At 44.6% G+C, this 27,920-nt stretch overlaps 1 long non-coding RNA gene across 9 annotated transcripts in view; it reads left to right on the top strand.

Moving 5' to 3' along the window:
- The window catches only part of LOC110255655, an 89,809-nt gene extending 73,175 nt beyond the window's left edge, over window positions 1–16,634 (top strand). For 3 of the 9 annotated variants that reach the window (XR_002336267.1, XR_002336259.1, XR_002336265.1), the window contains 2 exons: window positions 7,939–8,492; window positions 14,737–15,215. This is a non-coding gene — a long non-coding RNA (uncharacterized LOC110255655). Of the gene's footprint in view, window positions 1–7,938; window positions 8,493–14,736 lie in introns of all 9 variants that reach the window. The other 6 variants (XR_002336264.1, XR_002336260.1, XR_002336262.1 and 3 more) reach the window with 5 other exon arrangements.

Here is a 27,920-nt window from a genome sequence, read left to right as displayed (position 1 = left end):
ACATGTCAAAAATAAAATTTATCATTTTCTTGGGAACTTGCTTCTTAACTACATATATTCCCCCAGTTAATGCAATGCCATCTACCCAGCTACCCCAATGAAAAAAAATTTCTATTTGGGAGTTCCTACTGTGGCACAATGGGTCAAGAATCTGAGCTTGGGTCACTGCAGAGGTGCGGGTTCCATCCCTCACCCGGCACAATGGGTTAAAGGATCTGGCATTGCACCCTTTTAGTAACTCCTACATCCTTCTATTCTTTTTAAGCCCTTATCACTTTCTTATCTTGACAAATGAAAGTTCTCCTAAGTGGTCGTCTTGACCCTCCAAATCCCTTTCCACGTTACTAGGACAATCATTTTTTAAGGTATTGCTTCTTTCTTTCTTTTTTTGTCTTTTGTCTTTTTCGGGCTGAACCTGCAGCGTATGGAGGTTCCTAGGCTAGCGGTCAAATCTGAGCTGTTGCTGCTGGCCTACACCAGAGCCACAGCAACACGGGATCCAAGCCGCGTCTGCGACCTACACCACAGTTCACCACAACGCCAGATCCTTAACCCACTGAGTGAGGCCAGGGATCGAACCCGAAACCTCATGGTTCCTAGTCAGATTCATTTCTGCTATGCCATGACAGAAACTCCAATGTTGCTTCTTTCTGATTATAGAATCAATATGCAATCATTTTTAACAATCTGTAAATAGCAAAAACCACAAAGAGGAAAATATAATTCATTTGTTATGCTACTACAACTGAGTGCATTTCTTTTAGTTCTTTTTTTCTATGCACATTCTCTATATTTCTTATACTAAGTTGGAATAATAGATACATAATAACATAACATTTGATGTTATTGAATGCATTCAGAGACCACCGTGCATCTGTCCTAATCGTGCAGGAAAACATCTGGGTCAGACTCTCCTGGCTGAAAAGGACAGTGTAATGAAGGCGGTTCACATCCATGCCTCGTGGTACTGTAGTATATCTCTCTCTAGGGATGCTCTACATTGGAGAGTTCTGATTGGATGGGCCCTCTGACTCAGGTGCTGTGGTCTCTCCTCCCATCTAGATTTGCCTGTGTGACAATCTGTTCTCACCGTATACGTTAAGTTGCAAGATAGTGTAATTAAAAACGTCACATGTGAGATGCTCAGTTGCTGTAGCATAACAAATGAATTATATTTTCCTCTTTGTGGTTTTTGCTATTTACAGATTGTTTTATTTTATGGAAGTATAGTTGATTTCCATGCCACGTTAGCTTCTTATGTACTGTGACTGCACATATAAGGCTGAGCGGGCGAGGGGGACTGATGTCGCATGGGACCCTCCCCCCAATCCCTTAGACTTACCATTTGTAACCTGATGGGGTGTTCGGGGCCATTTAGAAAACGATGCTTCTGTCCAACCTGTTCAGTCTCCCAACCGCAGGGGCATCTTTCTAAATCTTCCTGATTAGAAAACCTTCTTTAACTTGCCCAGTGGTGCCTGTGTCGGGTTTCCGGCCCCAGATGCCTGCTGGCAATTGGGATCTTATACATCCCGATGTATAAGGGATGTTGTGGCTGCCTCCATCCCTCCATCCTGCCAGCACCAGCTGGTGATCGTGGCGAAGGTCTGGATCCAGTCCCTGTGCCAGTTCCTAATATGAGGTGAGATGAGAAGTTCACCCCAGACCCAGGCTTTGAGCCTCAAACCAGATTGAGTCTTCACCTTACATGGGTCCCTCTGGCTCTTTATTTGTTTATTTTTTATTTTATGGAAGTTATAGTTGATTTCCACGTCACGTTAGCTTCTACTGTACAGCAAAGTGATTCAAAACTATACCATATATTCTTTTTTTGTGTATTCTTTTCCATTACGGGTTATCTCAGTCTATTGGAGAAAGTTCCCTGTGCTGTACCTTTGGGACCTTGTATGGGGCCCCTTATTTTAATTAAGCCAAATGTAGTCCGAGTATTACCTTTTTAAACCTAACCCGAAAATGACATTCCTAACGCAAGAATTGTACATTTCAGGTTACTGAAATGGTTGGTCTTTTACCCTTCTACATCCCGTGTTGCAATGATTTCCTCAGCTTTTCTGTCTTTTCTGATGCGGATTTTGTTCTGTTGGCTTAGTTCTCCCACGTTCTGAACCTCTCGGCTTCGAGAAACTTCCCAGTCTGTGGCGTGCATTGCTCAGCAGCGCGCTACTCCCAGCCTTCCAGAAGGCGCTCTTATCTAGGGTGAGCTACTTCCCAGGATCTGAGGTTGCCACTCCCTCCCATTTGCCTCCTTGCCCTGTAGTTTTCTGAGAGTTATCGTTCTAAGCAGCTATAAAAAGAAAGGTAAGAATGGGTGGGGAGCCAGTTTTCAGACTGGCTGGGACTCTGAGTATTTAAGATAAGGAAGGAAAATGGAGAGGAGGATTAAACACCTCGGTACAACATCTCCAGAGGGTGGCTTTGATTTTACCTTCAGAACCAGGGGAACGCTTCAAGGATTCTAAGCAGGTCGATGACAGGTCCAAATCAACACTTTCCCTGTGTTACTTTCCACTTAGCTCAGAGCTGGCGTCCCTCCTGCTGCGCCAAGTCAGACACTCACCATTCCGTGGATGCTCATGGAGTGTGTGGCAGTGATAAAGAGAACCCCTAAGTAACTTTTTTTTTTTTGTCTTTTTTTGTCTTGTTGTTGTTGTTGTTGTTGTTGTTGTTGTTGTTGTTGTTGCTATTTCTTGGGCCACTCCCGCGGCATATGGAGGTTCCCAGGCTAGGGGTTGAATCGGAGCTGTAGCCACCGGCCTACGCCAGAGCCACAGCAACGCGGGATCCGAGCCGCGTCTGCAACCTACACCACAGCTCACGGCAACGCCGGATCGTTAACCCACTGAGCAAGGGCAGGGACCGAACCTGCAACCTCATGGTTCCTAGTCGGATTCGTTAACCACTGCGCCACGACGGGAACTCCCTAAGTAACTATTTTTAGTTAGGATTTTAGTAAGGATTTTTGTGCTGAATGTTTTTTATTTATTTATTTTTTGCTTTTTAGGGCTGTACCTGTGGCATATGGAAGTTCCCAGGCTAGGGGTCCAATCGGAGCTGCAACTGCTGGTCTACACCACAGCCACAGCAACGTGGGATCAGAGCCATGTCTGTGACCTACACCATAGCTCACAGCAATGCTGGACCCTTAACCCACTGAGAGAGGCCAGGGATTGAACCCGCAACCTCATGGTACCTAGTTGGATTTGTTTCCGCTGCGCCATGACGGGAACTCCCCAATCCTTGCTTTTTGTACAATGGTCTATTCTCCCAACTTTCCATTTTTCAAAGCATACCCAATCCTTGCTTTTTCTTATACCATTTCCATCTGTTCCAAAGTCAGGAAATTCTGAATTTCATGTCAAGTTCTAGTGTCTGCATCTGAGGAAGTCCATAAATCTGTAAACCATGAGAAAAAGTGAGCCACCTGCATCCTACTTGTGTCCCAGAAATAACAGATGAATGATGAGAAGTCAATTAACCAGAATATTTTATGAAACAACCCGTCTCCCATCTAAAGTTCAATGACGTTTGACAGCTATAAGGGAGGGGGTGTCCCAAATCTCTATACAACTCAAGTTATTTCTGAACCATCAGGGAAAAAGGATTAGTGTTATTTATTTATTTTAGTGTATATTTTATCGTGCTTTCATTCTTTGAATACTTAGGATCGTTGCCTGTACACACAACGCTATATTTAGCAGATTTTTTGATGAACTAGAACATCTCCAGTGGGAATTCATCTCCCCATCTCTGCAGTTTTACCCTCATTTTAACGACGCTCTTCAAACTCTGCTGTGGATCAGAGCTATCTGAACATGTGACTTTTCTTCTGGTTCAGTTGTTTGCTTTTGGGAAACAGACGCCAGCCCTTTTTTTATCGTTTTATTTCTTGGATGCCTTGGCACAATCCTTGGCACACAGTTTGTTTAGCAAATATTGGTTCACACTCCTGCTCAAGAGCTGAATTTGCTTTTGCAAGGACACTAATCATCCAGTCTACCACAGGATTGCAAAATTCCCCCCTGGCCCAGCCCCCTCCATCGTCTGGGCTCCTGACTCTATGTCCCTGCCTGCATGGTCCACTTAAAGCAAAACTTCTAAAGGTCCATTCAAGCATGCTCACAGCCACCCAGCTGATTTCTGAGATTCTATCACCAGAACCTCATCTCTTTAAAAAATTTTTTTATTAAGGTATGGTTGATTTACAATGTTCTGTCGATTTCTGCTATAAAGCAAAGTGACCCAGCCACAGCCACACACACACACACACACACACACACACACACACACACACACACACACACACACATATGTATACACACACACATTCTTTCTCTCATATTATCTTCCATCATGTTCCATCACAAGAGATTGGATATAGTTCCCTGTGCTGTACAGCAAGACCTTATTGCCTATCCATTCTAAATGTTAATAGTTTGGTTCTACTAACCCCAAACTTCCAGTCCATCCCACTCCCTCTCCCTCCCCCTTGGAACCTCATTTCTCTCGCTCTCTCGCTCTTTTTTTTTTTTTTGTCTTTTCTAGGGCCACACTTGAGGCATATGGAGGTTTCCAGGCTAGGAGTCGAATCGGAGCTATAGCCACCAGCCTACGCCACAGCCACAGCAACACCACATCCGAGCCTCGTCTGCAACCTACACCACAGCTCACAGCAATGCCGGATCCTTAACCCACTGAGCGGGGCTAGGGATCAAACCCATGACCTCATGGTTCCTAGTCAGATTCATTAACTACTGAGCCACGACGGGAACTCTAGGAACCTCATTTCTTTATCATAAATTCAGATGCAAATATATTTGAGAAAGGTAGTGCTTAAAGGTACTAGGCTGCTCTCCAGTCCATGATGAATGAACTATCTAAGTATTTATTTTACAACATGGAGAAGAAAGAGCCCGGTTATTGATGAGAGATTTGGAGGCCAGGGGTGCTCAGGAAAATGTCCCCATTGTCACACTGTGGCCCAAGCTTGGGTGCATTCTCTGGTGACGAAATAGCCTCAGGGAATGAACAGCCAAGGTAAAGATTCCCTAATTCTGCCATTCCTCTCCCATCTGGCTGAACTCACTCTAGTTTATAATTTAATTCCATTATTCTTGTTAACAGCAGCCGAAGGCAGCTGGCTCGAGTGGCTCCCCTCCCAACGTCTCTTCTTCAGAGGAATTTAATAACAATTCCTTTAGCCTTTAATCTGCCAGCCAGACTTTTAATTACCGCTCTGTTCTCCTGAGACTCCTCTTGGAGAATTCCACAACTTCCAGGACTCAAAACCGGCAGGATGCACTAATGAAGGCGCCTCAGGTTAACTCTGTCTTCAGGGATTGGGACTTCTCATCAGTTCTTGTTTATAGAGACCAGAGATTAAGCATTGGAATCCCTGCCCTAACACTATCTTTGGGTCTGTACTTTCTCCTAATTTCTTGGTTCGGAGCACAGAACCAAGCTTTGTCACGGGATGTTTTAAACAGCAAACTGCCTTTCAAGGCCAGCTTTTCCAAGGCCAGAAGCAGGGTCCTTGAGAAGCCGAGGAGTAAGAGTAAGTAATGATTTTCTCTAAGACTCACAGAGTCCAGCGTCTACTGAGCAAACCTAGAGCCGCGGAGACTTGTGGTCAATTCCTCTTCATTGTGGTTTGGTGCCTGTTTGCCCGGCAGCGTCCTTCTCTCTGAAATTAGGTTCACAATATTTGACTGAGCTTGACCTCACATGGGGATTTATGGAAAGTAAGGCACAGGCGACCACAACTGTGCAATAGTTTGAGCTGAAAAATACCACTGTAACTGTCGATCTGAAGTTAAGGCTGGTATCACCCGATCAAAGTCAAAGTGAATTGTCGCTAAAATTCATTAGTCTGTTTTCTTCCTTCATCTGTGTGTTCCGTCCTTGTCCTGAAAATATTCTTTGACTGTTACATGGGCTGAGTCGTCCTCCAGGTGTTAGGGGATAAACACGACAGGTGAGTTTCTGCTCTCCTGGAGGGTTCGTGCTACTACTGTGTGAGAGGGGATGTGCTTGTTGGTGGAGAGACAAAAAAAATTGGTAAACAAATGAAAATACAAGCGACTTACACATGGTGAACATCACTGAGAAGCTAAGGGAGGGATTTGTAGAGATGTTTCAGGTCCGTGTGACTGAAGGGGAGTGAGGTAGGGAGAGGAAAATGACAGAGACTCTCCTAGAGGGTGAAGGGTTTGAGTTTGTTTTATTAAATTAAATTGAATTAAACATTTTAGCAGTGGCGTTCCTGTCATGGTTCAGTGGTTAACGAACCCGACTAGGATCCATGAGGACGAGGGTTCGATCCCTGGCCTTGCTCAGTGGGTTAAGGATCCAGCGTTGCCATGAGCTGTGGAGTAGGTCGCAGACGCGGCTCGGATCCGGCATTGCTGTGGCTGTGGTGTAGGCTGGTAGCTACAGTTCTGATTCGACCCCCTCTATAGGCAGCTGGTGTGGCCCTAAAAAGACAAAAGATGAAAAAAAAATTAGCAATGACTTCTTTATTTTTACTTTCTTTTTTCTGAGTTTATAAAAATTGAAGTATAGTTGATTTACACTGTCCAGTTAGTTTGTACAGCAAAATGATTTCAGTTTTATATATATATGTGTGTGTATATATATTCTTTTTCACATTCTTGGTTTTATTATTATTATTATTTCTTTTTTTTAGGGCCACACCCATAGCATATGGAAGTTCCCAGGCCAGGGATCTAATCAGAGCTACAGTTGCCAACCTACACCACAGCCACAGCAAAGCCACATCTGAGCCACATCTGAGACCTACACCACAGCTCACAGCAATGCTGGATCCTTAACCCACTGAGCAAGGCCAGGGATCGAACCCGAAGCCTCATGGTACCTAGCTGGACACATTTCCGCTGCACCATGACAGGAACTCCCGGTTTTATTATTTTTATTATTATTATTTTTTTGGCCATACCTGGGGCATGTGGAAGTTCCTAGGCCAGGGACTAGATCTGAGCCATGATTACAATCTATATGGCAGATCTTTAATGCACTGCACCAGTCTAGTAATTGAACCTGAGCCTCCAAGCCTGGTGGGACCTGAGCCACTGCAGTCAGATCCTTAACCCCCTGTGCCTCAGCAGAAACTCCTCTTGGTTTTATTTTAAAAGCCAGCAAAAGCCACTCAGGTGGGAATAACATCATGAGCTGATTTCAACCCTCAAAAATTCTCTCTAGTTGCTCTTTGGAGACCTATGATGAGAAGGTGAGGTGGAGGCCGGGAGACAGCTGGGAAGCTACTGCAGGTGTTCAGATGAGGGAGAGCGGGGACTTGAATGTGGGGTGATGGTTGTGAGGAGAGCGAGGAGGTTATAGGGTCCAGATTGATGGTGAGCAGAACTATCGGGTCCCAGAGGTGGGTTGGGCTTGGGGCTGAGGGAAAGGAGAAATCAGGACCAGGTCTTGTAGTGTTGGCATGAGGCTGATGCTGTCTTTATGGAGCTGGGAATGTGTTTGAAGGGGGACCAGCTGTCCTCTTTCCGCTTTTTATGTTTGAGAGACCCAGTTGGTGTTCAGGGGGAAAAGTCAAGTGTGCAATTGTCCACTTAGGTCTGTGCCACCCAGGAAAAGGCAGCTCCAGAGATATTTTCTAAGCAACTGTCATTCCATGGGGTTTGATAAGATTCTCCAAAAATGGTGGACAGGGCCAAGACAGGAGAGGCTGGGGCTGAGCTGGAAAGAGGGCATTTCTGTGTTGTCAGGTTGATAGAGCAGAGGCCAGCAAACCACAGCCTGTGGACCTGTGTCCGCATGGCTACCAGCAAAGACTTTTTTTTTTTTTTTTTTACATTTTTAAAGGCTTGTAAAGAAATCAAAGAAGAATATGCAAGATTGTATGCAGCCCACAAAGTTTAAAATATTTATGATCTGACCTTTTAGAGAGAAAGTTTGAAGCAGAAGCTCTGAAGCCAGCAGAGGAAACTGGGAAGGAACATGCAGAAATGTCAGAGGGGAATCACAGGGGCATGATGTCCTGGAAACTACAGGAGGAAAGTGTTCAAGAAAGTTCTCTGGGAGTAAGGTGAGGAGAAAGAATGATGTGGCCTGGATGGGCATACTGCTTAAGGTGAGCCACTCAGCTCCCATAACCAACAACTCCCACATTTCATCGGCTTAGTTAATGCTGTGATAGCTTATTTCTCATTTGTGCAATTTGCAGTTGGCTTGAGGAGCAGGGGTGGTGTGTCCTGCTCCATATAGTCCGTGGAGACATAGCCCTTTTACGCTGTGGCTCTGTAATACCTCTGCACTTTGAACTCGAAGCTGAATCGCCAGCATCAGGCCTGCAGATGGTGGAAGAGGAAGGATCACCGGTGACAGCTTCTTCATGGACCAGTGTCCTTCACCAACATTCAACTGGCTGGAGCTTAATCCCATTGCGACGCCCAACAGCAAGGGAGGCTGTGACTTGTAGTCTGAATCATCCCTAGAAGGTAAAGCTGATGGATTTGGTGAACCCTAGATAGTCTCCCTAAGCCCACCTCCCCGCCACGCCCACCTCCCCGCCACGCCCACCTCCCCGCCACGCCCACCTCCCCGCCACGCCCACCTCCCCGCCACGCCCACCTCCCCCCGCCACGCCCACCAGCACAAAGAACAGTCTTTGCAAAAGAGAGGCTGCGTATGACTGTGGCTGTGCGGATGGAGATGGCAGGCGTGGGCTTCTCTTTCAATAAGTGTGACCTTGAGGGGGCACGTGAGGATGGAAGCTGGTGAGGAATGGAGGAAGCACTGTGTGGCCGTTACAGCAGTAATGATGGAGGATGGCAGTACTGACCGCCATCCACTTCTGAGCCTTTGTTGTTACCACTTGTTATGTACCAGCCATGATTCCTGGCACTTGTCCTATCTCAACTGATTAAATCTCTACAGTACTCTTAGTTGGTAGGCGCTCTTGTTATTCCTATTTTTTTTGTTTTGTTTTGTTTTTTGGATGCACCAAAGGCATATGGAAGTTCCCAGGCCAGGCATGGATTCTAAGCCCCAGCTGTGACCTAGCCACAGCTGCAGCATGGTCCAATCCTTCATCCACTGTGCCACAGCGGGCACTCCTTGTGATTCCTGTTTTAACAGATGAGGAAACTGGAGAACAGAGAGGTTGAGTAACCGCCCCAACGTCACATAATTATCAAAGCTAGGATGACTAGCCAATGAAGTTCCTGGGTTCATGCCAGAACTCCCTAGAGTGGGCACAGCTTTTAGAAGCAAATGGACTTGGATTCGAATTCTTGACCTATTTCTTACTAGCTCTGTGACCTTGAGGAAGTCATAGAATGTCTCAGTTTTCTGATCTATAAAGAGAAGACTACCTACTACAGAATTATTGGTAGTATTAATATAATATATGTAAAGCGCCTAGTGTCATGCCAAATATCTAGTAGAGAGATACAAATGCAGCTTAATTTACTAAGAAATTTATATGTTCGAATAGATCTTTTTCTGTAACGTATTTTTTCCTTTAAAAAAAATTGGTGGAGTTCCCTTGAGGCTCAGCAGTTAAGGATCCATTGTTGTCACTTTAGCTGTTCGGGTCACTGCTGTGGCTCGAGTTTGATTCCTGGCCTGGCATCTTCCACATGCTGTGGCAATGGCCAAAAAAAAAAAAAAAAAAAAGTAACAGCTTTAGAAAATTTGCTTTTGTTTTTATTTATTTTATTATTGATTGATTTTTGCCTTTTTAGGTTCACACCCAAGGCATATGGAAGTTCCCAGGCTAGGGGTTGAATCAGCTACACCTGCCAGCCTATACCACAGTCAGAGCAATGTGGGATCTGAGCTGCTTCTTTGACCACACCAGAGCTCATGGCAATGCTGGATCCTTAACCCACTGAGCGAGGCCAGGGATCATAACCCGAGTCCTCATGGATACTAGTTGGGTTTGTCACCACTGAGCCATGATGGGAACTCCAAAAATTTGCTTTTGCTTTATAGTCCAGTAGACATGGGTGAAAATGTCCTTATGTATAAAGAGGCTCTGCCTGACCTTAAAGAGGGTCAGGCATGGAACATCAGTCTGGACGTGATTTTAGGTGTGGCTACAACTTCATAGTCTTTGTAACAGCTTAGGGGAAACTTTCCCAAAGCAGTCTGCTGTCTGACAGCAAATTGATGTTCGTGCCTTTATTGTCATTTATCCCCTGAGCTTGAATAAATGTGCCTTTGTTTTACAACTGCTGGAAGTGGAGGGATAATCTATTAAAAGGCTTCAGCACCTTTCACATTCGAAAGGTCACTTGCATTTTATAAATACAAGTGCATGGGTATATCATCCAGTCAGAAAGATATTTCACCGATCAAACCAGGGCCTCTGTCCAGCGTGGTGTGACGCATCCTAAATCCTCTGGGCCCTTTGCAGCAAGAGAAAGTGGAACAGGCTGACACGGGCGGAGAGTGGAGTCAGCGAGGAGCACTTAGCAGGTTGCAAACGGAACCTTTCTCACCTTAAATTTGCTAAAAAAATGAAGCGCCGACCCCATTTGGATGTTGCTCCAGGTGGTTTTTCTTCGGTGGGCTTTGTGTGAAAAGAGTCTGTCTTCAATCCAGGAGTGTTTCATTCCTGAAAGTGAAAGGCCTGGTTGTAAGGTAACGATGTGATGGGGGGGAGCTGCAGAGGGGAGTGCTGGGACCATATCATTCACATCAGAGGCTTTTAGCTGCTACTGGTGAAAATAAAACCTCTGGAAAAAGCTGTGTCTTTTGGGTTCTGGCCCCTTTATGGATTGACGAGGCTGGGTCTCCGTGGAAACCCTCACCCAGCGTGCCGCAATCCCATCCTTGCCACAGCCGCTCTGGGCGTCCTCAGGAGGGTGCAGGCTGGTCAGAACCCCAAGGCCACCCATGGCAAGTGCTGGCTGGGGTCCTGGAGCCTCAGAGACATAGGCTTTGCTACCTAACTTGTTGGTAAAGGCTGTGGATTCAAGGGACGGTGGCAAATGTACTCTCTCTGAGCCTTGGTAGCTCCTCTGTAAAATGTCACTGGTGATGCCTCTGACACAGACTTGCCATAAGGATAAAAGGCTCAGGGGCTGTCAAGGGCATCTCCCGGTTCCCAGAGTTCTTGTTACCACTGGGCATGACTGAGCTGGCTGCTCTGGAGGATGGGGGCTCGGTGATGCTGAGAAGGTTCTCAATGTCAGAGACCCCGTGAGAGAAGAGAGTCTGAGGAGCTGGGTCCTTTCTAGTTCCAGTTCAAGTTCAAGTAGAGCCTTGTGGGGTTTTGGGTCTGGGAAGCCAGCCCAGGGGATATAACGTGATCACGTTTAAAGAAGAGTGTTCCAAAGTCAGACAGGTGTGGACTTGCAAAGGAGGGCCACATCAGGACATGAGGGCTGGGGCTAGTGGGTCATTTCATTCTGTGACTGCTGTGGGGAGGGTCTTTCCTCTAGCACATGGATGGGGCTGCAGTGACAGGTGGCAGGCAGAGCCAAAACGACAGGAGTTGTGAGCTCAGGCCCATGGACAAGAGCCCAGAGAGGAGAATAAAACCACCCAGAGCTGCAGTGGATGCTCTTAGGTCACAGATGTGGGACAGTGTGTGGGGCCTGACCCAGAGATCTGAGAGATAGGGTCTTTCAGAGAAAGAAAGTGGGAACTGACCCTAAGAGGCCAAACCGTGAAGGCAGAAATGCTGCAGGATTGGGACAGGGACCACGTCCCCACATGGTGGTGAGCAAAGGCAGAAGGGAGTGGGGGTTTCCAGGTGAGACTGCATGCTGTCACCTCACTGTCACTCCCGCTCGTGGTGACCATGTGTCCTAACACTGGGGCGGGATGTCAGACTAAGGTGTGGCTTTGAACCAATCAGGACAAGCCCCTCACCACCACTCCGGTGGTCTTTCCAAAGATGCCCACCTGATCCCATCTCTCCTCCTTATTAAAGCCTTCCCTGGCCCCACGGTCTATGGGGTGGATCCGCGTCCATGGCCCGCCATGACTTGGCCTCAACCTCCTCCCCAGGTCTGGTCTTTCCCCTGGGGGACTCAATGTATTCCAGCCCCGCAGAACCACCATTTCCCAGACGTGGCTCCCACACTCCCAAGCCATTAGACCGTCTGTTTTCTAGGCATCCTGCTCTAAAGAAAGCCTCTGCTCACAAACAAGGCAGATGATAAGAGAGCGAAAGCAGTGGAAATTTAACTTGTGTCTTTTGTTTCCCTAATGTTAAATCTGTAAATGCAAGGACCTAAAGCATATTTGACTGTCTCGGCAACATCTTCATATGTCCCCTCCTTCGAGCCAGGCGACCCTCTCTGGGTTTCTATGGTGTCCTCTGCACTTCTCTGCTACAGCAATTGTCACGTTGCGATAGGCTTTTGTTTTCTTCTTCATCCTTGTAATCCTGATGCTAAGCAGAGCATCTGACACCCAGGGGTTCCTTTCTTAGGCACTGAGTGGCTATTAGAGCAACTGTGGACATCCCTTCCCATGAATCTATTGCACATTGAACGTGCCCATGTTATGACCCTTGTCTGGCATGCATAAATCATTGGTTTCCATGTCTGTGTCTTCTCTCTCTCTCTCTCTCTCTCTCTTTTTTTTTTTTTTTTTTGGTCTTCCCTGTGATGTGTGAAGGTCCCAGGCTAGGGGGCAAACAGCAGGGACAATGCTGGATCCTTTACCCCCTGAACCACAAGGAAACTCCTGTGTCATCTCTTAATTATAAGCTCCGTGAGGCCAGGGGCTGTAATCTTTCTTTCTATATATCCTGCACCTGGCACATAGTAGATGATAATAATATTTGCTGATTGAATGAATGAACTAGTGAGGATTATTGGACATGGGATTAAAAAGTCAAGAACTTTTTTTTTTTTTTTTTTTTTTTGTCTTTTTAGGGCCGCATCTGAGGCATATGAAAGTTCCCAGGATAGGGGTCGAATCAGAGCTGTAGCCACTGGCCTATGCTATAGCCACAGCCACAGCAACCCAGGATCCGGGCCACATTTACAACCTACACCACAGCTCATGACAATGCTGGATCCTTAACCCACTGAGCGAGGCCAGGGATTGAACCTGCGTCCTCATGGATGCTAGTCAGATTCATTTCTGCTGAGCCACGATGGGAACTCCTCAAGCACACTCTCAAAAGATAAATGACCTTCATACAGAACCTGTAAAGATTGTGTTTCAAAACTGTTACTGTCCATTAAAAGCAAGTAGTCCCAGAAGGTTTTTAGCTGCAAAAAAATTTCCCATTATTCTCTAATTGGTGCCCAGTAGCTGAAACTCCTGTTGTTTTGTCTGTTTCCCTGGACAATAGATATGAATTCTCTTCTGGGTCTCCCTGAAGTGAATAGCAGTCTGTAAACATCCTATTGCTTCAATATATTGATTGAACAAACTGGAGACTTCACATAACTTTTATCTTTTTATTGCTCATATTACCTTAAAGTTATATTGATACACAGGACATATTTGTAAAAGTTTTGAATAGCACTATTCTTGAGTGGGGTGAGAGAGAAATTTCTTAACCCTCTAGGAATTAATTCTAAAGAAACTATGTTCTGAAGCCATATCTGTATCTGACTCTGGGAGAAAAGTTTTTATGTTGCAAGTTAAAAATATAAAAATATTGAGAAAAAATCTCAAAATGTCACATTCTGAAAATTTACCTAGAATGTTTTAGTGGCGTTTTCTTCTTTCACTAATATCTACATTTCTAAATGAATAAAAAACAGACAATACAAATCCATAAGGAGATTATTTCTCAGAAACTCAAGGAAAAAATAAATCCAGCTTTGAGTTAGAGGATGTCTTTATATATCGAAACACTTTTAGTCATCTTAAAAAATACAATTTCTTAATATATATTTAAAATGCATTTTTACAAAGAAGGAGCGTCTAAGATAATCAGAACGGTGGAAATTCAATGACAGTTTTAAGTTTGCTCCCTTAATATTACTTTGGAAAACGCAAGAACTTTAAACACACTTGAATCTTTAGCAGGTTTACAGTAAAACAGAATGGTTCCCTTCAAGAAATGAAAAAAAAAAAAAAAAAGATAAAAGTAAATAGCTCTTATATCCTGTCCAACACAGACAAACAAAAAACCCCTCTCTGTAGGACACTGCCATGGTTTTGTTCGTATATTCTTTTAAACTGTGGATCAAAGGCAGCAAGAGTGCAGGATTAACTAATGTATTTTATGCTATTTGTGTTTTTTGTGCATCAAGAAACGCCAGCATCTGTAAGAGGGCAGCAGCAGGGGAGGGCGGGGATCTTGCGAGGCTGGGTAAGAGAAGCTGATGGTGGTCAGTGACGGAGGAGTCTCACATCGCAGATGGGGGCCGCTTTGATGAAATCCCAAGGGCAGAGGGGGAGGGAGGGTCTCTCACGCAGCCTCTGTGGTGTTGACTGGCCCACCAGGGAGGTGCGTAACCCAATATATTTGTGGGAAAATCTCTGAGTAATTTTAGATGTGACTAACAGAGTTATCTGTGTGTTCACGGAGATACCCGAAGCCGTCATTTATTATGACACATCGCCTTCGTTCTTCCGCACTTTTCCTTTCCACAGCCTATGACGCTCTCCTTGCTGCCGACAGGGAGATGAGGATCAGGCATGACAGTTCTTGCTGTGCACCTAGAAAATGCCACCCGTAGTTTTAAAAGTGACCAAATCAGTCCTGCAGCTGATTGTTTTGTCTGTGCCTGCAGACCTCAAAGTGCTGTCTGTCCGCAGGTGGTCCACAGGCTGGAGAAGCCCAAGGGAAGAAGGATGCTGAGTTACGATGGGTGGTCCTGATGGTGCAAAGGCAGGGAATGGACCGAGTATCCAGGGTGAATTTCCTGGCCGGAGAGGAGACGATAACAAGGTTTGGAGTTGTACATTCTGCATTTACAAGGTGTAGGGGCTCTGAGCCCCTTACCTTCATTTTATTCCTTTAAAATTCCTCTCCCTGATAGGTCAGGGCTGAGGGGGAGATTTCAGAAATCAAAAAGATACTATTTACAGCCTATTTCATTTCACACACGTAATTTCTAGGCTCCGAAGAGAAAAAGAGAAAGGAGAACAAAGGAAAACACTGGTTGACACCACTCCAGAAAAGCTATCTGACTGATATTTGCCATGATTGTGTCACATGGTGAGTTCAGGAGTTCCCATCGTGGCGCAGTGGTCAACGAATCCGACTAGGAACCATGAGGTTGTGGGTTTGATCCCTGTCCTTGCTCAGTGGGTTAAGGATCCGGCATTGCCGTGAGCTGTGGTGTAGGTCGAAGACACAGTTTGGATCCCGACTTGCTGTGGCTGTGGTGTAGGCTTGCAGCAACAGGTCCAAATTGACCCCTAGCCTGGGAATCTCCATATGCCACGGGTGCAGCCCTAAAAGGACAAAAGTAAAAAAAAATTAAAAAAAAAATGGTGAGTTCAGAGTCACATAGAAAAGGAAGACCTTCCATCCTCACTTTGGATTTTTAAAAATCTTCTACTGTAATTATTAAGAAGAACTTCTCATAAGTATCGTTTTGTGTCTACAAGAAAATACTGTTTGTGGAAACTGGTTTCCAGAATTATTAATCCGTTTTATCCCAAAAGAGATACGTGTTTTGGGAACGGCTCCTTACTCTGAAGTTCATTTTCTCCATTTTCCAAATTAGGTGCTGTGCTAAATGGTTTCTAAGATCTCTTCAACGTCTTGACAGTCTCTGGAGGTGATGACTTTTGACTAAATTGAATTTTCTTCCTTTTCCCTGTGGGCCCCATCAGTGCGCAAAGAAAGAGACTTTAGTATCTCCTTGCTAGTGAAACAAGACATTTGAAGACAAAACATCGCACCAAACTGGAGGCTCCTGAATAACTGTGATTGTCACGCACACAGTGGCTTCAGTTGTTTTGGAAAAACTTGATCTGTCAATGAGTCCAGAACGTGCTAGTTCAGTGGGGGAAAGAGGATGGGAAATACCGCCGCTAGGAGGGAACCGAGTCATATGACGCTGGAGGATGTCTGATGGGGCGCCGAAGAGCGCGATTTCAATGAACGCGGAACGCTTTTGTTTTTATTTACAGGCATCTGCCTGGAAGGGCTCTCCAGGCTAGACGCTATCAAGTACATCCTCTGGTTGGAGCCTCCAGGAGCTGCCTTTCCTCCTCCCTCCTCTCCGCACCTCTCCGCAGTTTAACCTCCCCAGTCAAAGCGCGGATCGATGTCACGGTGACAGATCTTTTTCCTACCGTGATAGTGTCTGTAAATCAAAGCCCATCAGGGTAGACCAGAAGCTCTGACGACACCACATCATCCTTTGCAATTCCACCCGTGTCAAAGAACAATAAGCATGACTTTGGAGGAAAATGTTTTTTGGAAATAAATTGAGGCAGTATTTCAAAAAGGTGAATTCTGTAGCACAAAATATGGCTGGAAAGGTAGTTCCCGGTCTGTGGCTGGAAGAAATGTCCTTTCCTTTTTTTCTTCCGGGGTTATTGAGCTTGGCAGCGAAGGAAAAGGCAAAAGGAAGGTGCTCTGGGAAGGACAAGGAAGGAAAAGCACGTTCCTTCCCTGCTTACCAGCTAGTAGGGTGTGGACCACAGTCGTTCTCATAGAAGACAAGAAGTGGAGGGTGGAGACTGAAGATGCAGTTGGCAGGGACCACAGAGGGGGAGGGGGGAGCCTGGGGCTGGCAGGGGATGGGAGGGCTTCCCCAATGAGGAGGGCGCCTGGTGGGTGGGTGGGTGGGGGTGGTGGGTTATAAACAGAGGTTAATATAAATGACTTGACAAAAGAGCCTGAACAACTGGGATGGTCTGAAGTGGGAGAGGAGAGAGAATACAGGATGTGAGTACGACTTGCTGGGGTGGGGGGGGGGTGGTTGGCGGGGAGGAAGAGAAGGGTTCACTTTGGTGACTTGGATTTGGGGCGGAGGGTCTGCAGCAGCAGGTGCAGCTCAGGTGTGCTGTACGGCAACTGTCTGCTCACTGTTCTGTAATAACTGACATGGGAAAGAAGACTGGATACCTGTGGATGTACCACTGATTCACTCTGTTGTACACCTGAAGCTAAATCAACGATATATTCAAAAATTTGGACTTCCCGTCGTGGCGCAGTGGTTAACGAATCCAACTAGGAACCATGAAGTTGCCGGTTCGATCCCTGGCCTCACTCAGTGGGTTAAGGATCCGGCGTTGCTGTGAGCTGTGGTGTAGGTTGCAGAAGCGGCTCTGATCCCGCGTTGCTGTGGCTCTGGTGTAGGCCGGCAGCTACAGCTCCGATTCAACCCCTAGCCTGGGAACCTCCATATGCCATGGGAGCAGCCCTAGAAAAGGCAAAAAAACAATAAATAAATAAACAAACCATACAATTAAAAAAAATATTGCAGTCAGTAGATGTGAGTGGATTTTACCCTAAAGTCTGGCTTCCTCTCTCTCCGGCCTGAGGGCTCTGGTCCTGCCACCTGACCGCTTGGGTTCCAGTCCTTGCTTAGGAGTTTTGTGACCTTTGAGCAGGTTTCCTAATGGCGCCATGCCTCAGTTGTGCCATCTCTAAATTGGGCATAATGAGGGCTGCCCACCTCAGAAGCTTGTTGGGCTTGCCAAGCAAATCTTCCAGGGTGCCACTCGGCCCGGTCCAAGGTATACGCCTCTGTATCGAACTGCAAGATCTATGCTCCATCTAATTTTGGCCGGGACTCTCTGCCCGGACCTCGCTCCAATTAGCTACGGTGGAGGAGAGATGCAGAGGGCAAAACCTCAGCCGCACATTCATAAGGTATCTGGGTAACTGCTCAAAATACTTTGATGTTCCTAGAAAAACATTTTGCCTGGAGTCCTTTGGCATGACAATGAAATCTCCAGGGTGCAGCCAGGAAAACCCCTTCTGTGGACTACAGAAGGGTCTAGGATCATTTAAATATCTCCGATAGAGAAGCAGCACAGAGCCTTCTATTAAAAAAGAAGAAGAAGAATCTATTACAATTTGAGAGAAAGCTGATTACAGAGGGCTGCACAGAAGGGGATGTTAAGAGGATTAAGAGGGTCGTGCCCAAGCCCCCTTTTCCACTGGGACAGTCTAATACCAGCACCATCCCAATCAGTGGTACCCAAAGGCAAACCTCACCTCTCTGTCTCTCCCGCCAAAGACGGAAGTCAGGCTTTGGCCAAAGGTAACAATAAATATTAAAAGCTTTATTATCAATGTTTGATAGCAGCATGAAACATTTATATTTATGTATAATTTCATTTGCTGAAAAGATGCAGGTGGTTTTTAAAGAGGCTATGGCTCGGTCATTTTTAAAAAGATCTAATTATCTTCTTGCCAATTTCCCTTTGTTAGAGCAGAGCAGAGGGCGCCAAACAAAGAAAAACCGCGCTGGAACTGATGCTTGCTCACTGCTACATAATTTGTTCTGAATCAAGGTCGACAGTATAGAGGCTCTTGTGTTTGGCCTCTTGTCTTCATTTTCTATTTAACTTCCTTCACAATCTTTCGGTGATTTAGAAACAAATGCATGCAGACATTTGGGCAATTAGACGAGCCATTTTCAAATGACGGAAAGCATCAGCACAAGCCAGGACCTTAAGAATTCCTTCGGCTGGATGTGCCGAGACCTTGTTTGGTCTGCAGTTGTCTTTGTGGAGTATAAAGCACGAGGAGGACCCGGAGCCCTCCATCCGTCACACTGGTCCATAGCGACATAATGATGCCTGTCATTTCACATCTGATGTTATGCTCAACGTCGGACAGCCATGAATATTTAAAAAATATATACCACAATGGGATTAGGAAAAAAAGTCCCACTTGCATTTGTGGTCCCAAGTCCCTCATTGGCAAGAAGAGGTGATCAGACCTTAGGAAGGATGTTGGTTCTGGAGATGAGCACAGCTGGATTGGAAGCCCCGTCTACACCTTACTGCCTGGGTGATCCTGAGTCCAACACTTTCTGAGACATCATTTCTTTGTCCGTAGATTGGAGATGACACATACCTTGCTGGGCAATAGGAGCGTTTCTAGAGATTCTTAGCGGGGTGTTGGGTGTAGAGCAAGCGGCTTGTTAAATGGTAGGTGTTCTGCCACTACTGACAGTTCCTGTCCTTCTGGGTTTAGACATGTAAAGAATGACTCCCCTTCTTCTTTTATGTGTAGTTATTCTGTCAAGTCATTTAAAAGTTGCCTTTTTGGGAATTCCAATCATGGCTCAGTGGTTAACAAGCCTATCTAGTATCCAGGAGGAGGTGGGTTAGATCCCTGGCCTCGCTTAGTGGGTTAAGGTTCTGGTATTGTTGTGAGCTGTGGTATAGGTTGCAGACATGGCTCGGATCTGGTGTGGCTGTGGCTGGCGTTGTGGTGTAGGCTGGCAGCTATAGCTCGGATTCGACCGCTAGCCTGGGAACCTCCACATGCCAAGGGAGCAGCCTTAAAAAGAAAAGAAAAGAAAAAGTTAAATAAAAAATACTTTATATGAATACAAGGAGAAAAAGAAAAAAAACTAAAGTGCTTTCATTCGTATTTCCTATCGTATCAAAGATCAGAAGACAGTGAGACAGCATCTAGTTTTGAGGCAAAAAGACTGACTCCAAAATTTTATACCCAGACACATAATTCATATATGAGTGCTCCAAATGGTATGATTCGTTTTTCTATCTTGGGAAAAAAAATTGCTTACATCTGTCACCAGGTAGAAGAGGCAGAACTGAGTTCAAGGATGGAGATTTTATGCTATAGAAGCAGTGGCAGTGAGTTGCAGAAACATTTAGATACAGAATTGAGAATAAATATTGGTAGATGTTTGAGAAAAAGTTCACAGCCAATACAAAGACACCTTTTAAAAGGAAAGCTATAAAATAGAACAATTATTTTACATAATAACCTGGGAACTGGGGGAGAAGGCGAGATGAGCAGGGAGGAAAAGAGCCTGAGAGTAAAAAAAGCACATAGGAGACTTTTGTGGGAGGAATGCAATAGACAGAGGCCAGCAAAGCTCAAGTCATGCTGCAAGAGCAAGAAGAAATCAGGTTGCACGAGCCTGTAATGGAAAAGAACCTGAAACAGAATATAGATATATTATATTTAATTATAGGAGTTCCCGTTGTGGCTCAGTGGTTATCGAACCCGACTAGGATCTATGAGGACTCGGGTTCAATCCCTGGCCTCACTTAGTGGATTAGGGCTCTGACATGGCCATGAGCTGTGGTGGAGGTTGCAGATGTGCCTTGGATCCCGCATTGCTGTGGCTGTAGCATAGGCCAGCAACTGCAGCTCTGATTTGACCCCTAGCCTGGGAACCTCCATATGCTGCAGGTGTGTCCCTGAAAAGACAGAAGACCAAAAAAAAAAAAATTAATTATATATAAAAAGAATAAAATGCAACAATAAATTATATATAAAAATGATATATAAAAGAATGTATATATTATTTTTGTAGAAATGATATATATGCTTATCTATAAAATAATTATGTATTATATCTGATTATCTTTTACTTATATAAAACTGAATCAATATGGTCCATGTACAATATTGTAAATCATTATACTTTGGTAAAAAAATAAAAATTTAAAAAAAATTTTAAGTCCGGGAAGAGTAAGTATGAATGTAAAGGCAAACATTTCAGTCATCAAAAAGAGACGAGTCAAAATTTGAAATTAAATGGCAGCATTTCTCAAAGTTCCAAACCAAAATCCAATATGCGTGCATATGTACTATTACTTATAATTCTTACAAAAGGTTTTAATGAAATGATGAGAAACATTCATTAACAAAAGGGGGTTGAAAGAAAGAAAGAAAGAAGAAGGTGGCAATGACAACTCTGGATTTCCTAAAATACAAGACAAATAGAATGGAATTGGACAAAGATTAGTATTTAGTAGTAAAATAAAATTATGAAATATTTTTAGGCTCAAACTATAAGAAAAATTGAACATAAAAAACAAATAATCTTTGGAGATTTTTTTTTCTTAGCTTTGGACAAATCAAGCAGACATAAAGTGAAATAAGAAAGTGTTCCTATTGTAGCTCAGCAGAAATGAATCCAACTAGTAACCACGAGGTTTTGGGTTCCATCGCTGGCCTCAGTGGGTTAAGGATCTGGCATTGCCGTAAGCTGTGGTGTAGACCATAGACATGGCTCACATCCCGTGTTGCTGTGGCTGTGGTGTAGGCCGGCAGCTGTAGCTCCAATTAGACCCCTAGCCTGGGAACCTCCATATGCCTCGGGTGCGGCCTTAAAAAGCAAAAATAAGTAAAGTAAAATAAGAGAAAAAGGAAAAAAATGAAAAATATAATCATGGTATTATATTATAAAGTATATATATATTATAAAGTATCCCAATGGGATATTTTACATATATTCTAAATGCTATTTGGCAAAGGAGAAAGTTAAAATCACAATGAGCACTTAAAAACATAAAAAATAAGAATGCTTGTTATCACTAAGGGGCTGCACAGTAATACTCAGAGAAAAATAGAGAGATCAAATGATTTGAAAATAATAAAGTGCAAAATATTCAGCTTGAAGCTGACCCATGTCTTGATCCACAGACGCTTAGGACACACACATTTCCTATTGTCCCTTTGCTGCCTCGGAGGAGAATTCATGGCTTGTGGGGCGATGCACCAAAATAAAGTTCAGAAGGGCAATTGTTCAAGGAAGGCAGAAAAGGAGAGTGGGTCTGATCCCTGACCTTGACTTGCTCTTGAGAATGTCATTTAGGAGAATACAGTTGGCACCTCATTCTTCTAAATATACCCCATGGAATCCAAATATCAGAGCAGAAGTTGCCTTTGTGGCTCAGCAGGTTAAGGACCTGATGTTGTCTCTATTCCATCCCTGACCTCGTTCAATGGATTGAGAGATCCAGCATTGCCCCAAGCTATGGCGGAGATTGCAGATGCAACTCAGATCCAGTGTTGCTGTGGTTGTGGTGCAGGCCCCAGCTGTGGCTCTGATTCCACCTCTAGCCTGGGAAGTTCCATGACACAGGTGTGACCATACAAACAAGCAAACAAACAAACAAAAATAGCAGAGCAATTTGCTACTTATTATCATCCATTTTAAAAACTACATGGCAAAGCTCTTCTTTTACCATTGAAATGTATCACTTATTTTCTCATTTGAATTCATATGTTATCCTTTACACTTAAAAGCTTTTTACTAATCACTGTGCAATTAAAGTGCCTACTATTGGGGATTACCTGGCCTCCTGTTTGAAGATCTATGGCTTCGAAGTTCAACGGTGGTACGGAGAGTTATACCTAGTGAGACATTTGGTTCTCTGGACAGCTGCTTTAAAGCTGCCAAACATTGCAATGGGACTCGTTAATTTTCCTTTTAGTTTTGGTGGATTTCTTACATGAGCACGAAGGCCAACCAAGGACTACTTCTACTTTTTGCAAATTCCCTTGACTTTGATTTCTATTTGAAATATTAAAGGATTTTTTTTCCTCTTTCACGACTCTAAGGGAGGGAGGCAGAAACCGACTCAAGCCATTTATCAGTAGACCAGTGCTGGCAGGCATAACACAAGAGGTTGGTAGCCACCGTCTTGATCTGAGACTCTCTTAATCCCAATTGCCTCCCTATTCAGAGCCTTCCTGCCTAAAAGTCTCCTCCAAAGGCTACATTGCCTTAGATTAGTAATCTTGCTGTTGCTTTTCTCAACCAATGGAGTGATAGGGTAGAGGAGCTCCAGAGAGCTGGTTGTGAAGGGAGAACTGAGGGAAGATAGATGTTTAAAGAAGATGTAGCCAAAACTCTTTAAGAATGGAGGGATACTCTTCTGGTTTCTGAGGCCGTTTCCAATGTGGTGTGTGTTTGTGTGTGGGGGAGTGCTCCCTATGGGGGTGCTCCCCAGAGGGATGCTTCCTGCAGGGGGTGCTCCCTATGGGGCGTTGCTCCCTACTGGGGGTGCTCTCTATGAGGGTGCTCCCCACAGGGTGTGCTCCCTACCAGGGTGTGCTCCCTATGGGGGTTTGCTCCCTACTAGGGATGCTCCCTATGAGGGTGCTTCTGACTGGGGGTGCTCCTGACTGGGGTGTGCTCCCTACAGGGTGTGCTCCCTACAGGATGTGCTCCCTACCAGGGGTGTTCCCTACACAGTACCAAGCAACTTTCAGACACCAGCAGTGTGTCCAAGCATCCAAACTCAATTCTGACACTATCTACCCAAAGAAAACACATTCCACAAGCTCAGCGTTCAGTCCTACTAGACTGCCCCCAGCACTCCCTCCCCAACTCAGATGCCACTGGAATACCTGTGCTTTGATTGACTATAAATCTGGGTTTCCATGACCTCCTCCTTGAGTTGGACCATTGGCTAGAGTGGCTCACAGAACCCAGAAAAACATTTTACTTCCCAGATTTACTGGTTTATTATGAAAGGATATCATTTAGGAACAGCCAGAAGGAAGAGATGTAGGGGTCAGATATAAAGAAATGTCATAGGGCTCCCCTGCCCTTTCTGAAGGCACCACACTCCCCAAATTTCCCTGTGTTTCACCAACCTGGAAGCTTCTTTGAGCCCTGTCCTTCGGGGTTTTACGGAGGTTTCATTACATAGGCACAACTGATTAAACCATTGGCCACTGGCCACCGATTCAACTTCTAGTCCCTCCCCTCTGACCTCCAGGAAGAGGAGAGGGTCTAAAATTTGGTTCCCATGACAACCAGCTCCCATCCCTACCCTGGGCCCCAAAGCCAGCTTATTTACATAATAAAGACACCACACCTTTATGGCTTTCCTCATTACAAAATTCCAAGCTTTGAGCTAGGAACTATGAGCAAAGACCAAAGACAAAAGAGGATGACCAAATATGTATTTCTTATAACTTCACAACATTGCAGAGGCCAAACACAAAGCAATCTGACTTCAGGATTTTGCCTCAAACTGTGAAACTCTTCATTATAAATTAGAGAGCCTAAGTGTTAGAGTCAAATTTCTATCAAGGTGGGCAGTGCAGGCAGGAAATTTTGGACATGACTCTAGATATCTGAAAACTAATTTCAGTGAAGCTCTTAGGTCAACACACTTGAACAGTTTTATATTTTCACAGATTTATTTATTTATTTATTTATTTATTTTGTCTTTTTGCCTTTTCTAGGGCCGCTCCCCCAGCATATGGAGGTTCCCAGGCTAGGGGTTGAATTGGAGCTGTAGCCACCAGCCTACACCACAGCCACAGCAACGCGGGATCCGAGCCACGTCTGCAACCTACACCACAGCTCATGGCAACGCCGGATCGTTAACCCACTGAGCAAGGCCAGGGATCGAACCTGCAACCTCATGGTTCCTAGTTGGATAGGTTAACCACTGCGCCATGACGGGAACTCCTATATTTTCATAGATTTAGGACATCTTGAATTTCTCACGTCCTATAACGGAACCTCTGAAAGGGGACTGTGTGGATTGTGTTTAGAGACAAAACCAGTTTGACCATTTAAACTGAATTGAAGAGTTTTCTATCTCCACTGACCTGCCACCTTTTCAAAGGTAGCAATATCCATGCAAGTTGACAACGGTTGGCAGTGGTTTTCCTCTGAGGGGCATATTGTCATGTGTCCCAATTATTTTTATTGGTTCTATGAAAAAGCCATGTCACATGGCATATGCACACACAGGTATTGCTTTGAAGACAAGCTCGTACTCAAATGCTAAGCCTATGTTGGTATTTAGTCTTTTTTTTTTTGTCTTTTTGTCTCTTCTAGGGCCATACCCGAGGCATATGGAGGGTCCCAGGCTAGGGGTCTAATTGGAGCTGTCGCCGATGGCCTACACCACAGTCACAGCAACTCAGGATCCGAGCTGCATCTGTGACCTTAACCCACTGAGCGAGACAAGGGATCAAATTCGCAATCTAGTCGGATTCGTTAACCACTGCGCCACGACGGGAACTCCCTCTAGAGATTCTTTTACGTGATCTGGGTCACACACAAATTCACTTTTAACCTAGAGGATTAAAATCACAGGAATTTAGAGCTGTAAGAAAAGTTAGATCTCTTTTAGCATCATCAGTATTTCTTTATGTCTGCCTTTGGGAATGTGGGCAAGGCCAAGGCAGAGTTAGAATTTTAGGTGATATCTGCTTGTATTTTCACATTTTCTGCGAGTGGCTTTGGATTCCTTCATGCCATTTCAGACACGCCTGTCATCATGTATCATCAAATATTTATCTATGTTATTGGATTATCAGATCAAACATTAATATCCTATTACTTCTCATTGTGCTATTCCTGCTGGTTTTTATCCTTACCGATATTAATGACCTTTCTCTTTTGGACATGTTTGTGGAAAGGGATTTTACATGATCACAAATAAAATTTAACATCTTCAAAACAAATTTCTTCTTTACATACAGTAGAAAGAAATATGCAGTTGTCAAATTAACATCAGATAGTCGCCAACCTACAAATTGACTATTTGATCATTAATACAACTGAATATATGCGTTCAAAATTAAATTAAAAGATGATTGAGGGCACAACAGACTTTGGAGTCCTGGGTATGAATACCAGTTATGCCCCTTGCTTTGGACTTTAGACTTTGGTCTCAGGTTCCTTACCTGGAGACGCTGTCAAGGTTAAATGACATATAGCAAAGGAAGCGTGTAGCACAAACTGAGTGTTAAGTGTCTGACATACTCGGCATTGAGTGCACATTAGCTACACTGTTTTTCTTTATAAAATAAGAACTTGAAACAAATTGCTTCTTTTTTTTTTGCTGTGGGGTGCATGCACAAGTCATGGGGGGAGGGTGGAGAGACACAAACTCTTATCTTAATTACCAAGGGTAAAGACATGCATATACATTATATTATGTCTAAATCCATGGGTCAGCATAAACGGGCATCTTGGTTAAGCTCCATGCACTGATACGTGCCAACCTGATTATAATGCTGTCGTCGCTGTTGGGAACAAGGCCAGGACCCACGGGAGACAAAATGACGTCTTAAGGTACCAGGCTTTCAACTCACATTCTATACAGTGATAAAGCCTCTGTTACATTATTACCTAAAGCTTTTTTTTTTTTTTTAATTTATTACCAATCCATTTCCAGCTTTCATTGTGTAAAACCAGGAGCATGGGAGACTATGAAAGTCATTCTTCATAGAGCGCTGCTTTGGAAAGACTTTGTTGTAAACGTCCACAGGCGTCCTCAGATGAGAATGAATCTATCTGAATACAACCGGTAATCTGAAGGTAATTAAAGTAGTTTTGCAAGGTGCAATAAACATCCATTGTTGGGTCTACAGCGCATTCGTTTATGCTACTGTGAAGATGATGTCTTTTTAGGCCGTGAGCTGTTTTGAAAAATTTCAGAGGCCTCAAGTCTGAAAAAACACAAGGACAAGATAATGGCTGGAGACACAATTAATCCTGGTGCCTCGGCATAGTACAAACTGTTACAGCACACGCAAAGAAAAAGCTGCACAGAGGTTATAGAAAGAGAAGGTAATGCATAGTCTTAGAAAAAAAGACAGCTTAGATGTCGAGCGTGTCGGTGGAATGAAGAATACCTGAGAAATTTAAATAGCGCAAGACAACACGTTGTATTATCAAGATGGGAAAAGGAATTTAAAACGTGTGTAGGATGTATGAAATAAAATGTGTGTTGATGTATATGTGAAGAGGAGATGACATTTAGGAAGTTTTAGCTTCCTAAAAGAAAACACTTTATCTCTTTCTATTTCTTTTTTTTTTTTTTTTGTCTGCACCTGCGGCATGCAGAAGTTCCCGGGCCAAGGATCGAACCTGAGCCACAGCAGTGGCAATGCTAGGTCCTTAATCCACTGAGTCACCAGGGAACTCCAACACTTTTGTTTCTTTAGGAGAGACCTCAGTTGGTGTGTAGGCAGGATTTCAAAAGCCCCAGCAACACATCACCCACTCCTGACTCCAAATTCCTGCCCACCTAGTGAAGTGGCCAGGACCCAGGAGGAAATTGCTGGCATAACCTCTGATGATCAGCTTTTACCTCGTAGCAGCTTCTATCACTGTCAACTCTTTTACAACTTCTTTCGCAATGACTTGTATTTATGAAAATAAATCATAAAAAGGTGCTTGTGGTCTACTCCTACCCCAGAAGCCTCTAAATTGGGGACCTGATTTGGGAAATTTGGTCTCAACTTTTATTTATTTTTTATTTTTATTATTATTTTTTGCTTTCTAGGGCTGCATCTGCAGCATATGGAGACTCCCAGGCTAGGGGTCGAATCAGAGCTACAGCCGTCTGCCTAGCCACAACCACAGCAACACCAGATCAGAGCTGCATCTGCGACCTACACCACAGCTCACAGCAACGCCACATCCTTGACACACTGAGCGAGACTGGGGATCAAACCCGCATCCTCATGGATCCAAGTTGGGCTCATTAACCCCTGAGCCACGATGGGAACTCCCGTCTCAACTTTTAAATATGAAATGGTCAGCTTCCCCACTCTGCTGCTGAATGACCAGGCGGAGAGATTTCAGCTGTCTCTGCTTCCCACCCCATCCACCCCAAATAGACTCTGTCAGTGTGTTAGAAAAACCTCACCTTTTCACTCTGTGTGGACCAACTCCGTGCAGTTACCATTTCACATAGGATTTGCAAATCCAGCAGTGGAAAGATCCCATCAACCTCAAGTGACCTCTTCCAGCTGCCAGGTGAGTATTTACAGTCAGCTGTCATTTGCACTCACGGTGACTTCCGACAGTCAAGACGTATCTTCTTGCTCCTACGTTCACTTGGAGTAAAGGCGCTCGGTTGGAGCTGGGCTCAGTTATGGAAATCCTTCCCTGAGGTGCATGAAATAGATGTACTGGTTCAAGTTAAGAACTGCCCCTCATGCCCAGCAGTCACATGCCAAGTTTCACCCCATCACCTGGGGCACATCTTTGCTCACCCAGCTGCAGAGAAGCATCCTGGTTGCTTTTTGGTTGAGCACAGTACAGCCTCTGAGG

Source organism: Sus scrofa, chromosome 10 (genome assembly GCF_000003025.6).
Source record: "Sus scrofa isolate TJ Tabasco breed Duroc chromosome 10, Sscrofa11.1, whole genome shotgun sequence".
NCBI classification, from domain to species: Eukaryota; Metazoa; Chordata; class Mammalia; order Artiodactyla; family Suidae; genus Sus; species Sus scrofa.
This window is presented reverse-complemented; position numbering and strand designations above follow the sequence as displayed.